Here is a 16,056-nt window from a genome sequence, read left to right on the forward strand (position 1 = left end):
GAAAATATCTCTATTCCTATATCCCTTTAACATCCTTTACATTCTCATTTTCTTTTTTAATAATTATGATACATAATAACATTAACAAATTTTCTATCTGTTGTGAGAATTCTTTTCCTGGGGATACTAAGCAATGCTTATCCCTTTTTAAGGTTCTAGTGTCAAACCAATGTTTGATTAAAATTTTCCAGGAAAACCAATGAATTTACTGAACTTACTTACAAAGATGACTGAGGGGTTGCTGAGGTGAATGAGTGATCTAAGGGTATGCACACTGGAAAGCCTTTACCCAGCATGGGTCATGCCTTCTCTTCCTTGCTTCCCCAGATTGTATACTTTAGCCCTCCCCAAATTCAGGAGACCATGTGTGATTAGGACCAAATTATATACAGTTGGCTGGGAAGAGTGGCTGGATAACTCCGGTGAGGGTAAAATGACCTTGCTTGGCTCTTCTTTAATGAATGAGCACAACCATCAATGAGCCCAGCTGTGATGATGTTTAGCGATCAGGCACAACTGAAGTCATGATGAAGGTAGTTATTTCATGCAGAAGGGACTGCTGTATAGCATCATTTTATTAAAAGAACATGTAATTTAAAATGGGTATGGTGGCACATGCCTTAAGTCCCAGCACTTGGGAGGCAGAAGCAGAAGGATCTCTGTGAGTTCAAGGCCAGCCTGGTCTACATAGTGAGTTCCAGGACAGCTGGGGCTACAGGAAGACCCTGTCTCAAAAAGACCAAAAGAAAAGAACATGGAATTTAAAAGGATTTGGTGCTAGGATCCACAAATGAGGGAGAACATACATCTTTTGTTTTTCTGTTACTTCACTTACTATGTTTCTAAATCCATCCATTTACCTGCGAATATCATGATTTCGTCTTTCTTGACTGCTGAATAGAGCTCCATTGTGTAAATATACCACATTTTTGTTAACCATTCGTCAGTTGAAGATGTCCAACTTTTTTATATGGGTTCTGGGAATCAAACTCAGGTCCTCATGTTTAGACAAAACACTTTACTGAGTGAACCAACCCCAATCTAATATTTTATTTTTTAATATTTTATTTATTTTTATTTTATGTGTATGAATGTATTACCTGCATGTACATTAGTGCACTCCTGTCGTGCAATGCCCACAGAGGTCAGAAGAGGACATTGAATCCCATGGAACTGGAGTTAGGATGGTTAGCAACCATATGGGTGCTGGGAACTAAACCTGGGTCCTCTGGCAGAGCAGACAGTACTCTTAACTGCTAAGTCATTTCTCCAGTCCCACGTTTTATTACTTGTATGTGCATTTTATTTTTTGAGATAGAGTCTTACGATATAGACAAGGCTGGCCTCAATCTTCACAGTCTGGCTGCCATAGCCTCACCAGGGCTGATTACAGGCATGTACCACCATGCTCAGCTAGGTTTTTTTTTTGTTTGGTTTTTTTGGGGGGGGGGGTTTGAGACAGGATCTCCCTGTAGCCCCAGCTGTCCTGGAACTCACTATGTAGACCAGGCTGGCCTTGAACTCACAGAGATCCGCCTGCCTCTGCCTCCCAAGTGCTGGGATTAAAGGCGTGTGCCACCACGCCCGGGCATAGGTGGTTTTTTTTTAAAGATTTATTTATTTTTATTTTATATGTAGAAGTGTTTTGCTTGCATATATGTATATGCACTATGTGCATACAATGCCCACAGTGGCCAGAAGAGGGCATTAGATTCCCTGGAGCTGGAATTACAGACAATTGTTAGCTGCCATGTGGGTACTGGGAACTGAACCTGGGTCCTCTGCAGGAGCTACAAGTGCTCTTAACCACTGAGCCGTCTCCCCAGGTCTAGGTTAATACTTTATTATCATTTTGCACATGATGCTATGGAGCACAAAGAGGTCTATCCACAGAACTTTTTGGACACCAAATGTGTGGTTTGATTATTGGTTTGGTTTTGTTTTGTTTTTCTTCTATACTATCAAAGGATTCTCCAATTCTCCAGACACTGAGGGTATCAAAGTTCTGACACCATCTACCTAGAGCCAATTCTGACCCACAGATTGAGAGCTCAGTCCCACAATGCTATCCCTAGTTCAGATACCAGACCTCCTACACCTCTGCCTTATCAAATATAAGTAGGGTTCCCCCATCTACCACTCAGGATTAAAAACATATTTTTCCAAAGCAGATCCATAGAACTAAGGGAAGCGCTTCATTTAACATTTGCTGGTTTATTAGAAAGGATTCAAGGTTGGGCATGGTGGTACACACCTTTAGTCCCAGCACTTAGGAAGCAGAGGCAGGCAGATCTCTGTGAGTTCCAAGCCAGCCTGGTCTACATAGCAAGTTCCAGGACAGCTGGGGCTACAGGGAGGCCCTGTTTCAAAAAGAACAAAAACCAATAATAATAAAGGATTCAAGCTGGGCCTGGGGACTCAGGCCTGTAATCCCAGCTATTCAGGAGGCTGAGGTAAAGGTGTGGGGGGTGATAGTTCAAGGCCAGCCTGGGCAACTTAGTGAGATTCTCTCTTAAAAAATAAACTGGCAGCTAGTAACTATGTGTGACTCCAGTTCCAGGGGATCCAGCATCCTCTTCTGTCCTCCCCGGGCATTGCCTGACACAGGTGCACTTACCTACATGCAGGCAATACACACATATACATGAAATAAAAATAATAAATAAAATATTAAAAAACAAAAATAAACTAAAAACAGGCGGCCCCAACATGGTGGCACACGCCTTTAATTATAGCACTTGGGAGGCAGAGGCAGGTGGATCTCTGTGAGATCGAGGTCAGCCTGGTCTACATAGAGTGTTCTAGGCCAGCTGTGACTACAGAGAGACCCAGCCTCAAAAAAAACAAAAAATCACAGCCAGGTATGGGTATGGTGTTACATACTGTCCTAGTTTGTTTCTTCATTGCTGTGACAAAATACTCTGACCACTACCAACTTAGAGAGGAAAGGATTTATTCAGCTTACATCTCCCAGGTTCATCAGGGAGCCCAAGGCAGGAGGAACTCAGGGCAGGAACCTGGAAGCAGGAGCTAGAGCACAGGCCATGGAGGAATGCTGCTTAGTGGCTTGCTCCTCTGGCCCCTGCTCGGTCTGCTTTCTTATGCAACACAGGCCCACCTGCTCAGGGGTGCCACCACCCACAGTGGGCGGGGCCCTCCCACATCACTCATCAAGAAGATGCCTCTCAGACATGGCCACTCCAATGGAGGCAATTCCCCAACTGAGGCGCCCTTAACCCAGGTGTGTCGAGTTGACACTAAAACTATCCAGCACACATACCTTTACCCCTAGCACTCAAGAGACAGAGACAAATGGATCTCTATGAGATGAAGGCCAGTCTGGTTGATATAATGAGTTCTAGGCCAGCCAGGGCTACAAAGTGAGACAGTGTCTCAAAAAACAAAACAAAAACAAAAAGCAGTGCCGGAAGAACACTGTGGTGCAGCTGAGCACTAGAACAGTTGCCTGGCATTGTGAGGCTTTGGGTCCAATTCTCAGCACAGCAAAAAGAACAAAAGAAGGCTGGGTGTGGGGCACATACCTTTGATCCCATTACTTGGGAGGCAGAGGCAGAAGGATCTCTGTGAGATCAAGCCCAACCTGGTCTACATCTTGGGGATGGTACCGTAAAGAGATTCTGGCTCTTCCTCTCTGGACCTAACACCAGCTCAGCACCTGGCATTGTTCATCCACTCAGATGCTCATCAAATCTTATTTGAGAGTTTTATATAGGTAGTTGGAGATGTGACTTAGTAGTTAAGAACCCTGGTTGCTCTTACAGAGGAATTCGGTTCCTAGCACCCACATGGTAACTAACAACTGTCCTTAACTTCACTTCCAGGCATTGCACACATGTGTTACACTTACCTACACGCAGGCAAAACATTCATACACGTAAAATAAAAATAAGAGTTTTTATTTATTTACTTATTTTTATTTTATGTGAGTGTTTTGCCTGCATGTATGTAAGTGCAACCATGCCATGCAAAACCCATGGAGACCAGAAAAGGACATCAGATGCCCTGGAACTGGAGTTAGGAATGGTTGTTAGCTGCCACATGGGTACTGGGAATCGAAACTAGGTCCCTCTGGAAGAGCAGCCACTGCTCTTAACTGCTGAGCCATCTCTCCAGCCTCCCAAATAGGAATGTTTATATAGAAGCTGAGGATGCAGTTTAGTTGGTAGAGTCTTACCAAGCATGTATAAAGTTCTGGATTTCATACCCAGCACTTCATAAACTGGGCATAGTATCACATGCCTGTAACCCCAGCACTCGAGAAAAGCAGAAGGATCAGAAGTTCAAGGCTATCATTGGCTACATAAGAAGTTGAAGGTCACCCCAGGCTACTGGAGACCCTGTCTCAAAAAAAAAATGTTTAAAGTAGATAAGAGGGACTAGAGAGATGGCTCAGGGATTAAGAGCACATTCTGCTCTTGCAGAAGACCTAAACTCAATTTCCAGAACCCAAATCAAGTAGCTCACAATCACCTGAACTCCAATTCCCTGGGGGATTTAACAGCTCTGGTTTCTGTGGGTATCTGTATTCATGTGTACGTACCCAAACACAGACACACATATACACATAATTAAAAAGGGGAGAGAGACAGAGAGAGAGAGAGATTAGGAGCTTTGGAGTTTTTCTAGAACTTAATCTCCAATTCTCATCTCCCCTTCCACAGGTCAGTATATTTGGCTAAAGATACACACAGTCTACCCCTGGCCTTCCTGATGACTAGCCCCCTCCTGTGGCCTTTTCAAGACCTCAATTTGTTACTGTGTTAGTAGAAACTCAGGTAGGACCACACTTCTGTAACTCAGGAGATGCAAAGATTTTAGTGCCATTATTTAGTAGTCAGTCAGTCAGTTACTTTTTGAAACAAGATCTTGCTATGTACCCAGGGTGGCCTCAAACTCACAGCAGTCCTGCCTCCACTTAGAAACTGCTGGGGCTACCACATCCAACTATTTTCTTCCTTCCTTCAAAGGATTTGAACTACTCCTCCCTCCTTCCCTCCCTCGGTCTCTCCCTCCCTCCTTCTCCAGTGCTGAGAATTGACCAAAAGGCCTTGATATGCAAGAGCTCCATCACTGAATGATATCTCCAGCCTCTTATTAATGAATTAGTTTTCAGGGCTTAGAATTGAACCAAAAGCTTCAGGATTGCTAGGCAAGCATTTAACCACTTAACCATGGAATTATATCCCACAGAATTACAGCATGGTATAAGAGTTAGAAGTTAGACACAACTGAAGATAAAGATAAAATACATTTAGCCTGGTATAGTGACCCACACATATAATTCAGGATTCCAGAGGTGGAGGTAGGACAAACAGTAATTCAAGGTCATCCTTGGCTATGTAGAAATTCCAGTCCAGTCTGTGCTACATGGGTCCCTTCCTTAAAAAAACAGAAACAAGACAGGTGTGATGGCGCATGCCTTTAATCCCAGCACTCAGGAGGCAGAGGCAGGCGGATCTCTGTGAGTTCAAGGCCAGCCTGGTCTACACAGTGAGTTCCAGGACAGCTGGGGCTACAGGGAGACGCTGTCTCAAAAAGACCAAAAAAAAACAAAAAACAAAAAAAAAAAACAGAAAAAAACAACAAAAAGAGATAAAATGTATTTCTTACTTTGTTTATTTCATTTTGTTTTTTTAAACAAGGTCTTGCTATGTATCCCAGTCTGTCCTTCAGTTAGCAGCAATTCTTGTTCCAGTGCCGGGGATTACAGTGTGTGCCACCACACCAGGCTGTTCAACTATATTTCTCACGACAATAGAAGTTAAACAACTTGGGTCAGCAAGATGTCTCAACAGATAAACGCACTTACCACCAAGCCTGACAATCTGATTTTGATCCGTGGAACCCACATGGTGGAAGGAGAGAACCAACTTCCACAAATTGTCCTCTCTCTGACCTCCACATGCGCACTGTGGCAGAGAGAGAGAGAGAGAGAGAGAGAGAGAGAGAGAGAGAGAGAGAATTAACTGATTTACTAAACCCAGACATAAAAAGAAGAAGTTAAATAGCTTGTCCAAGATCACATGGGCTTTCCTTCTACCTTTCCAAGTGTCCCCTTTGCCTTCCCCACCCTCCTGTGGGACCCAGGGGCTGACTCTTATGGCTATTTCTGTAGAGTATAATGCCCTCTAGTGTCCCCAGACAATGGGAGCCTCCCAGGGACATCAGAGCAAGGGAGGAAAACAAGCTCGAGTATTGAGCTCCCACACCCATCTTGTGCCCGTGGAGATGAAGCCTGGACCAGGCCTGTCCCCTCAGCTACCTGTGATGAGTTCTGTTGGTATTTCCTCTTCACTCTGTCCACCCGTGGCATAGAAACTAAGCTGTCACTGGCTCAGAGCACCACAGCATCCAGGACTCTCCAGTCGATACAGGGCTAGATGAGGTGATGCAAGCCTGTTGAGGAAGCAGAAGGAGCAGGATCAGCATTTCAGGGCTATCCAGGACTATATGAGACCCTGTAAAAAAGATCAATAAATTTAAAAATCATATATATGTGTATATATGAATAAGAGAATTTTTAAAACGGGCTTTCTGGTCTAATGAGATGGTTCAGCAGGTAAAGGCACTTACTGCCAAGCCTGATGACCTGAGTTCAACCTCCAGGACCCACATGGTGGAAGGAGAGAACTGACTCCAAGTTTTCCTCTGACTGCCACATATGTACTGTCACACATATTTACTACCCCACACATAATAAATGTAAAAAAACATTAAAAATAAATTCAAAATGTTTCCATAGATTACATTTTTTAATTATTTTATTTTTATTTTTTATGTATATGAGTATATTGTCTACATGTATGGAAGTGCACCCGTGTCATGGTGCAATGCCTGTGGAGGTCAGAAGAAGGCATTGGATCCCCTGGAATTGAAGTTACAGATGGCTGTTAGCCACCATGTGGGTGCTGAACCCAGGTCTTCCAGAAGAGCAGCCAGTGCTCTTAACTGCTGGCCATCTCTCCAGCTCCCGATAACATTATTTTTAAATGAGCTTTCCTGAGCTGCAGAGATGGCTCAGTGGTTAAGAGCACTTGGTGCTCCTGCAGAAGACTGGGATTCTATTCCAACACCCACATGTTGGCTTACAACCATCTATAACTCCAGTTCCAGGGGATCTGATACCCTCTTCTAGCCTCCGAGGGCACCAGGTGTACACATGGGGCACATATATACATGCAAGCAAACACTCACAAAATAAAATAAAAATAAATCTTTTTTTTAAAGCTTTCCTTTGAATCATTCTATGCAGCAAAAAAAAAAAAAAAAAATGGCTATTAGGGCCTGCGAGATGACTTAGCAAATAAAGGCTCTTGCTGCCAAGCCTGACAACCTGAGTTCAATCCTTGGGACCATTGTGGTACAAGGAGAGTAAACTTCTACAAGTTGTTCTCTGACCTACATACACCATGGCACACTCACATAATAAATAAATGGATAAAAATAACTATAAATATTTATGTTATTTATTTAAATTTTTATTTTATTTGTATATATGCCTCTGTGTGTGTGTGTGTGTGTGTGTGTGTGTGTGTGTGTGTGCATGCAGGTGCCCACAGAAGCCAGAAGAGGGCATCAGATCCCTTGGAGCTGGAGTTACAGGCAGTTGTGAGCTGCCCCAACATGGATGCTGGGAATGGAACTCAGATCCTCTGGAAGAGTAGCAAGTGCTCTTAACTGCTGAGCCATCTCTCCAGTATTCCCTTCCCCCACCCCATTTTTCTTTTATTCTTTTTGAAACAGAGGTCTCACTGTATAACTCTGACTGGTCTCTAATTCTCTATGTAGACCAGGCTGGTTTCCAACTCAAAGAGATCTGCCTGCTTCCACATCCTAAGTGCTGCGATTAAAGGCATGTGCCACCACACCTGCCCCCCCCCAAAAAATTATTTTAACAGACCATTAGAAGCATGACTGCACAGCCAAAGTAAGGAGGAAATTGGTGCAAGTGTCTATTGAAATCAGGCAACTCCCAGTAGAGAATCCTGGCATCAGGTAGCAGTGTTCACACCCACACTGAACAAGCGTGGTGCTGGTATGCCTTGCCTTTGCCTCAGAGGCCACTGGAGGAGAGCAGACTACGCCTCTACCCCCTCCCTCCACCATCTTCCTCTCTCCAGTCTCCAGCTCCAGCTCTAGAGGAAAACATCTGAACAGCCCCAGCTGCAGGAGGAACAGCAGCAACACAACGCCACCTGAAGCAGGCTACCTTCTTTTTGTTCTTTTCACTCAGGGGAGGCTGGATCTTATCCAACAGAAACAATTTCAGGATGAATCAGTAGGGAGCAAAGCTGGAGTGTATCTTATTTTATTGAGATAGGGTCTTACTCTGTAGCCAAGACTGGCCTGAATTCTCTATGTAGCACATGCTGGCCTAGGAATTACTTACTGCTGCAATTATAGGTGTATACGCCACACCCAGGGTTTGTGGTTTTTGTTTTGTTTTGTTTCGCTTTGCTTTGTTTTGTTTTTTAAATTTTATTTTATTTTATTTTATGTGTATGAATGTGTTGCCTGCATATATGTAAGTGCAACCATGTCATGCAATGCCTGCAGAGGTCAGAAGAAGGCATCAGATCCCCTGTAAGTGGACAGTCTTTAGCTGCCATATGGGTGCTGGGAATCGAACCCAGGTCTTCTGCAAGAGCAGCCAATGCTCTTAACTTCTGAGCCATTTCTCCAGCCCTGGTTTGGTTTTTAAAATCAAGGTTCTGCTACATAGGCCTCAAACTAGTAGTAACTCTTGGCATTAACTCCAGCTCCAAGGTATCTGGCACCCTTTTTTGGCATCCTCTGGCATTGCAAAACACAGGTGCACTTGCATACATGCAGGCAAATATTCACATCTGTAGAATTAAAGTAAATTAAATAAATAAAAAAGATCAATCTTGGTGTTGCACAACTGTAATATCAGCACTCAGGAGACTGACAGGATGATTGCAAATTCAGATCCAACCTGGGCTACAGAGTGAGTTTGAGGTCAGCCTGTCTCCAAAAAAGAAACAAAACAAAACAAAAAAGTAATGAAGTCGTATTTGTGGAAAAGTGGTTCATCCACTTTGATGAATGGATTAATTGAATGTGGGTTTTTTTGTGTGTGTATGTGTGGTTTTTTTTGTTTTTGTTTTTGAGATAAGGTCTCTTTTTGTAACTCTGCCTGCCCTGGAAATCATAGCCATACTCCTGCCTCAGCCTCCCAAGTGAGTTACCACTCCCAGCAGAGAATGTGAGATATAGATAGCTAGATAGGTAGATAGGTAGAGAGGTAGATAGCTAGATAGCCATAAAGAGGAATGAAGCACCAGTAAGCTATATGACATGTCTAAACCCTGAGAACATAGTAAAAGAAAGAAGCCGACATAAAGTCCACAAATTGTATTTTTCTATTTATACACCATGTCCAGAACAGGCCAGTCCATAGACAGGAAGCAGCTTAGTGGTTGCTAGGGGCTATGGTTGGAGGGGGCTGGCATGACTGCTGATAGGTGTTGAGTAAAATTGTTAGGAGGGCATTGGTTTGAACTGAGCACTTGCCTGGGTCCCCACCAAACCAACATACCTTAGAGATTTAGATAATTTCTGCCAATGTACCGGCAAAAGGTCCGAGCTCCCTTATGTCCAAGCCTTTTTTGATCTCTGTGTTAATCCCTCCGTGGGATTAACCAATCCTCAGGTTCCTACCCCCTGGGGGGGGGCTCAGCTCCCCCTCCCTACTCCTCTACCTCAGCCTTTGATCCTAACATAACTGATGAACTTCCTCCAGGTAGGACTCAACCTCAATCCCTCCCTGTCTCTAGCATCTTGTATTTCTTCACTTTTTCCTCTAAAGCTTCCTTCTCCCAGCCATGTGGCAGCAAGTCAGCCACTTGTCTGACCTCCCACGCAGGCTCTAAACCTTCGTGGCTCAATAGCTTTCTTTCCTTCCCACCATTCACCTACTCAAGGCAGCTGCCAAGATCACCAGCTTGCCTGCCCTGAGGATTTTTCTTTAAGATTCTAGTAAAATTGTAAAAGCTTCCATTTGGGTCCATTCTTAAATTCTTTTATGAATGGAGACTAAGAACCCTTAGGGGACCTTCTTTCTCCCCATTTCATATTGGTCACCCAATAACTTATTTATTTGGTGGCCCTGCAAAGATTTTCAAGCACACACTGAATTTGGCTCTTAGGCGAACAGGTGAACTTCCTTATCCATTTTGCTTTGGGGCATTCTGGCAGAAGCTGAAGCTGTGGAGCATTTAAGGCTGCTTGCCTCCTGGACAAACAGAAAAAAGATTTGAAAAGCCATTTTATTCCTAAAGTTTTTCTCAGGCAGAGGGGCTCAGAATTTTGATCTTAGGACCTGAGCAAGCTGTGCTCAAACCACGTGGTCCCGAGGTGCCTACTTTTCTAATTAGATCTAAGCATTTTAAATTTCAGCGTACATGGAAAGTCACTGGCCGTGCTTAGGTGAGACATTTGCTTTCAGAGCAACAACCCAGTGATTTATGTGCTGGACATGTACCCTGTTCCTTCTGCTGCCTTCATGAGTTTCTTTTCCAGCGTAGCTTGTATCTAGGAATGAAGAGCTCTGGAGAACTTTGCTTGGCATTTACAGCTACAATGATTGGTGAGAGACATGGATTCCTTTGCTTTGCTTTCTACTTGGAGCCTATATATATCTGAGGGTACTTTCTCCTTTTATATCAAGTCTGACTTAACTGGGGTGCTTTGTAAAAGTAAAAATGGTTGCTGTCTACATTTCCACAAGTCATGTGAATCCCACAGGACTTGTATCCTGGTGGGGGATGGACTTGTTTTATCATGGGACTGTGGTCACTAACATGGCTATGTGGCCTAGTCACCATCATGGCTGCTGACCTCACCAAGAGGAAGGCAAACATGTGACCTGATCTCTGCCTTGGTTGATGACATCATCAATATGGGGACAGTCACATGGCTTGGTTGCCATCTTGGACAGTAACTTTTGCAAAATGTCAGTGACCTGTGTGATCTTGCCTCCATCTGAATTCAACCACATGGCATGATTCAAAACGGTGATACTCAGAAACTTATTGGTACCAGGGGTGCCTAGGAGTTCCCTGAACTCCAGACATTTAATCATGTGTCCTAATTCTCTTGCAATTTATTTTTGTTTCGGTTTCTTAATGAGGTCATAGAAAAGCAATGCATTTTTATGTCAGACTGAGGGACTAATGCCAGATCTCCACAATGGGAGTTTAGATTTTAACATTGTTTGGGCCTGTTTCTAAAGGCAATTACTTTGAGTTTTAACTTCTTGTATGGTATATTTACTGTGGTTTTTTTTGTTTGTTTTTTGTCTTTTTGAGACAGGGTCTCCCTGTAGCTGGAGCTGTCCTGGAACTCACTATGTAGACCAGGCTGGCCTTGAATTCACAGAGATCTGCCTGCCTCTGCCTCCCAAGTGTTGGGACTACAGGTGTGCGCCACCACGCCCGGTTTTATTTACTGGTTTTTTTTGGGGGGGGGTGGTCTTTTTGAGACAGGGTCTCCCTGTAGCCTCAGCTGTCCTGGAACTCACTATGTAGACCAGGCTGACCTTGAACTCACAGAGATCGGCCTGCCTCTGCCTCCCAAGTGCTGGGATTAAAGGCATGCACCACCACGCCAGGCTTATTTACTGTTTTTTAAAGATGACTTTTTAGGGGCTGGAGAGATGGCTCAGTGGTTAAGAACACTGATTGTTCTTGCAGAAGACCCGGGTTTGAATCCCAGCACCCACATGGCAGCTAACATCTGTCCGTAACACCAGTCCCAGGGGATCTGACAGCCTCTTCTGACCTCCTTGGGTATTGCACGACACAGGTGCACTTAGCTACAGGCAGGCAATACATGCATACACATAAAATTAAAATAATAAATTTTTTTAAAGTTATAAAGTTGACCTTTAAGTGTTTACATTGTTTGACACATTTACTGATTTTTAAAAGGGATGTTTTCATGACATCTTTACCTGGTAGTTTTCAAGGAATTGTTTAGGATTTTAACATCTTTCATATGGTATATTTGCTGATTTCTAAAAGTGACTATTTTAAATTCTTACTGTTTTGCATAGTATATTTGTTACTTTGTAAAGTGAACGTAAAGTTTTTCTTGCCATATGCCTTCAAGTTACAAAGGGAGCTGACACTTTGTGATGGCTAGACTAGTGAAGCGCATGGGAATTTGCTCTTCTCCAGGGCCAAACCTTACAAGTGACAACCAGCACATAGTTACAACAATGGGAGGTTAAAAGGGATAGCCTACTTGGGTGGGAGGCTTTAGATGCTGGCTCCACTGGTCTTAATTCCTCCCCTTTCTGCACTGTGATTCTAAGACTTTTTCTCTGGAGTGGAGTATTTCCCTCTCTGATGCTCAGTTGCTCTATGCTTGCTTTTGTACCTGCCCCAATCATGCCCTGAGTACTTTCTAGTTACAATGTCATGGACAGACTAAAGGGAAAGAGTATTGTGATATTGTCTCTTTGCAAGTTCTTTTAGGTACCATTGTTTTCTATGTTCCTTATTCGCCAGGTTATGTACTTAATCCAAGATTAGTAAATACAAAGATAAATTTAACTGCTTGATGAAAAAAACAACAGAATAGGTTTTTTTTTCAAAAAAAAGAGGACAATTCACAATCAATGGAGAGGACAGAGAGGATCTTCTACCTAGAATTCCTCAGTCAGTAACAAAAGCATGACAGTTTTCCTGAATTGATTATGCAGAGGTGGTAAACATCAATTTGATAATGTTTATGTACCAGTTGCTTCTTTCTACCTAAAGCAAGGTTTTGGTAGACCACTCTCTAAACTACATAAGGTAAAAAGGATTTTTAACTTGTGTTTTCTATAAGGTTTACCTGGGAACTTATAAAGCACAGTGTGTACACGGGTAATATGAACTTATTATATTACCTTATGTGTGTAATTTAGATTCCATGTTCTTTTAATAAGATGATGCTACACAGTACTTTCTTCTGAGTCAAAAAACTACCACCTTCATGACTTCAACTGTGTCCACTAGCAAAAGATCATCACAATTGGACTTGTTGACTATCATATTCTTTAATTGGAGGGGTAAGCAGAGTTATTGGACCCTCAACTGAGTATCCAGCCACTCTTCCTAGCCAATTGTTTGTAATTTGGCCCTAATCACATATGGTCTCCTGGGTTTAGGGAGGACTAAAGTATATTATCTGGGGAAGGCTAGGAAGAGAAAGCTTGATCCATGCTGGGTAAAGGCTTTGCAGTGTAAATATTCTCAGGTCACCCATACACCTCAAGAACCCCTCAGTCATCTCTGTAAGTAAGCTCAGTAAATTCATTGGTTCCCCAGGAAAACGTTAATGTAATCAAACATTGGTTTCACACTAGAACCTTAGAAGGGGATAAACATTGCTTAGTATTCCCAGGAAAAGAATTCTCACAACAGATGGAAATTTTATTTGTTAATGTTATTATGTTTTGTGATTATTAAGAAAGAAAATGGAAAGTTAAAAGATGTTAGAAGGACAATTTATCAAGGATGAGACAAAGATAATATATAGATAATCTTAAAATTTCTAAGGTCATAGCTTAGTCAACTAGTTTAAGGATGTCTTGTAAAGATTTGTTTAAGAATGTTGCCCAAGTTTATCCACATAGCATATGGTAATTAAAAGTACCAGATTGGAGCCAGGCGAGGTGGCGCATGCCTTTAATCCCAGCACTTGGGAGGCAGAGGCAGGTAGATCTCTGTGAGTTCAAGGCCAGCCTGGTCTACATAGTGAGTTCCAGGTCATCTGGGGCTACAGGGAGACCCTGTCTCAAAAAAAAAAAAAAAAAAAAAAGAGTACCATATTGGTGTAACTAACCTTGTTGGGTGTTTAACAGCCAAACTTTGAGGCCTATACTAATCTAGTCAGAGGGACTTAAAGGACAGTTTTTTGTTCCTTACCCTCCAAGGTTGACTAAGTTCCAAGGGACTATGGAACATCTCTCAAAAATGTCCTGTAACTGTGGTGAGTTACCTGTCCTCTTGTTCAGGGAGGCCATGGAGACCCCACCAGATGGACTTGAACCAGTGTCCAGTCTACAAAGAGGAGGGTCAACACAGAGGAACATTTCCTCCATGCTTCCTGGTGAAGCCAGCCACAGTCAAGCAGGACCTTTGACTTATCTTCATATAGATGGAACTGGTTAAAAAAAAAAAAAAAAGGAGCCAGGGGATCCTCCCAAGCCCACGTGACCCCTGAGGAACAAATCCTCAAATGACCTTAAGAGTGAAAATAAATTGGTATATTTGGGCAACAGTATGGTCTTAAATACAGAAAAGGAAAGTATAACCAAAAATTAAAGTGATCAGTATATTTCTTTAAGAGTTCAAGGGATTACACATCCCAGACATTAAGTTCTTATTAGATGTTATTTATACAATTATCTCTCATTGATGATTTTGTTCCTAATAAGACAATGCTACTCAGATGTAAGACTTCAAATCTTGGTCTGCAATACTGTAGTGCCCACCTGTAGCTAAGGGAGACAACCCACTATTCTAAAATAATGGCTAAATTGGTTTTCTCTCCCTATCTAGAAGCCTTTGAGAGGGAACTGACACTGATTCTAGCCACTTCGACAGCTATCAAAGTGCCTGAAAACAAATTCTGAATCCATCACTCTCGAGTCCAGCCTTGGCAGACAAAAGGAACATGAGGAGGAACCCAATAGATGAATGCTTTTGGAAGCCCTCATCAAAAGATTCCAATGGACTTTAATTTGGACATTTGAAATTGGCCCTGTTCTGATTTTTTTCTGGTTCCCTGTCTAGAACTTGTAATACTACTCTTGCTTTTACTTCTCCTTCACATCTCCTAGGCACCAGTAAAGGACCTTCTTTTCTCCTTATAGTTAAGAATTATGCAATTTGGGAGTCTTTTAGATAGACCCACTGAAGGGAGTACCCCAATTGCCTCACCCTGCATCCCTGTTCAACATGGAAGAAGCCAGAGCAGTCTGTGTCCCTATTCCCTATCGGCAATTTGGGTAAACCTCTTCAGAGGGTGGTGTGATAAAAATAAGAGGTAGAAATTGGCTAGGCAGTTAGGGTAAAAAGACCCCAAAGAAAAGTAGCCAGTTTCTTTCTTGACTAAAAGTCGAATTGTCCTTGGGCCTTTTAGCAACATACTCTTTTCCAAAGGCCAAAAATGTTAAAAATATTTGGGACCTCTTATCCCTAAAAGATTTCAGGGTTACCTCTTCAGAGGCGGGAATGTTAGAATATCAATAAGCCCCATAAATTGAACTGGTCCAGACTATAAAAATGTCTAGTTTATCTGTTGGAGGACCCACTTTTCCAGTCTCACTGGTCAATTATCTGGTGATAGAACAACTCCCAAGAAGGCAGGCTTACCTTAAGTTATGGTGAAGAATGTTGTTACTATGTCAACCAGTTGGGTAAGATCAAACATAATGTAAAGCACCTCCAGCAGCTAGCCAAAAATCTTTCACTTAAAAACTCACAGTATCAACAATCCCCCCGATGGGACATCTTCGCTGGATTATTGCCATGGCTTCTACCCTTGCTGGGGCCTCTGCTTTCTGTCACTCTAGTACTAACCATTGCTCCCTGCCTCTTCAAATATTTTCAGGGCTGAATCCAACAACGAACTCATACTAATTTTAATCAGCTGTTACTTTCCTTCCTGAGGACCCTGTTTAGATGCAGGAAGTGGAAACCCCTGCTGTCTGACCAATCCCTAATCCAGCCTCGCCCACCCACATTGACCATTTTCAGCAGGAAGCGGCAAGATGATGACAGTTCCCCAATCCTATAACACAAAAGGCTGGACTGTTAGGATCTGGATTGGCAGCAACCCCCTCCCCAGTACAACAGGGCCTCATGGTTTTGCAAGCCCTCTGGAAATACAGGAACTGAGTTACTGAGCACCCTGACCATCTTCGGACAAGGTAAACAGATTCTCTACACCTATGACCCAAGATCCAATTGCTGCAAGAGCTGTTTCAGCACAGCCTGCTTCCCCTCTGATAATTTTAGA

This window comes from Nannospalax galili, unplaced genomic scaffold (genome assembly GCF_000622305.1).
Source record: "Nannospalax galili isolate Female #2095 unplaced genomic scaffold, S.galili_v1.0 scaffold32, whole genome shotgun sequence".
NCBI lineage: Eukaryota > Metazoa > Chordata > Mammalia > Rodentia > Spalacidae > Nannospalax > Nannospalax galili.